This window comes from Leptonychotes weddellii, chromosome 6 (assembly GCF_054177405.1).
Source record: "Leptonychotes weddellii isolate Sample4059 chromosome 6, ASM5417740v2, whole genome shotgun sequence".
NCBI classification, from domain to species: domain Eukaryota; kingdom Metazoa; phylum Chordata; class Mammalia; order Carnivora; family Phocidae; genus Leptonychotes; species Leptonychotes weddellii.
Genome location: NC_138374.1, coordinates 97,659,362 through 97,661,151, shown reverse-complemented (window position 1 = coordinate 97,661,151; position 1,790 = coordinate 97,659,362).

Below are 1,790 nucleotides of genomic sequence, written 5' to 3'. Positions count from 1 at the left end.
TGAGTAATAATTTGAATTGGCAGGAATTAGTTTTTTTATGGTCATTATAGAAACTAACTTGCGCTTCACCTATTCCTTTAATAAAACATGATTCTGTTAATGGGAGAAAAGAAGAAATATCCTGCTAGAACTATGCTGTAATAACAGTTTTTTTATTTCTGCTAATATACTATGTTAACCTCTCTCCCTGGATTTTTTTTTTTTTTTTAAGATTTTATTTATTTATTTATTTGAGAGAGAATGAGAGAGAGCACATGAGAGGGGGGAGGGTCAGTGGGAGAAGCAGACTACCTGCCGAGCAGGGAGCCCGAGGCGGGACTCGAGCCAGGGACTCCAGGATCATGACCTGAGCTGAAGGCAGTCGCCCAACCAACTGAGCCACCCAGGCGCCCCACTCCCTGGATTTTCGTGTATGTCATGGGTGTGTGTTTTTTTTTAAGATTTTCTTTATCTGAAAGAGTGAGCAAGCATGAGCAGGACAGCAGGCAGAGGGAGAGGGAGAAGCAGGCTCCCAGCTGAGCAGGGAGCCTGATGTGGGGCTTGGCCCCAGGACCCTGGGATCACGACCTGAGCCAAAGGTAGACGCTTAACTGACTGAGCCACCCAGGCGTCCTTGCTTTTTTTCTTTTATAGTTTATTAAGACCTTTCAGTTCTAACTCCCTCTTCCATCCCCCCAGCCAATAATACTTGTAAAAAGTTACTTCCTCTAAGAAATACTTAAGGGTAAATAGGGATTAAGTCCTTGAGAAAAATCTGAACTTTATACCAAGTCCTTTTATCCAAACTCTTACATTCAAATGAAGCAAGAACAATATTTATTAAATGGAGTTTCTACTAATTTTCATAGTCATGTTAGCCTGGGCTACTTATACAAAAAAAAAATGAGCACATACACACACCGAAAACAAAACAAATCTATCCCTCCCCACCCCCCCCAAAAATCCTCACTTCAAAAGCTCATACGCTGATAAGTTTTACTTCTGAGAGGTACCACAACCAAGCAAATGAATATTGTACGTGCATTAACTGAGGCACTTGAGATCACCCAATTTAATTTACAGTAAAAACTCTCCAGAATTTCAGTGCTTATGAACAATTACTATATTAGAACAGTGGTCTCAATTTACTTTGACAAACTCTTACTCTGACTTGAGTCACCTAGACCTAACTTATAAGAAAAATGTATTTCTATCTCAGGCAAGTATTTAAATTCTCAAAAGCTAGTAGTAAGTTAGAATGTGGAAAGAAGTATGATTTCTTAAAATTGGGAACACGTTTTAGCTTCGTAATTGTGAAACAGCATTAGTGATGTGAAAGGACATTGTTCTATTCAGGGTAATTTCATATGTGAAAGGCTTCTGGCTTCATTTTGTGTGCTACAAACAGAAAAAGATGAATCACCTTAAGTAGACATGTGATTAAGAACAGTAAAGGATGGCTTCCATAACAGACATAAAATTCCAAACACTTTGCAAGTGAAAGTTTTCTGCATTACTAAATGGTAGGGTGATCTCAGTCATAAACTTGGCTTCATATGAAATGTTTTCATTAAAATTTTAAGTTTTCTTTACAGTAAGAAAAACCTGGAAAGCATAGCTCCCAAACTAAGTTAGAGACTGCTAATTTTCTGAATGAAAACAGCACTGTTTTTTATTTTTACACCACTGAATTAAAAGAATAGAAAAATAACTACAGTTGGTATAGAGATTAGGCCATCTATACAGACATCTGAGTAACTCTTCTCTACATTTACCATCTTCTGCAACTGTTTGCTTCTGCTTTGTCATTC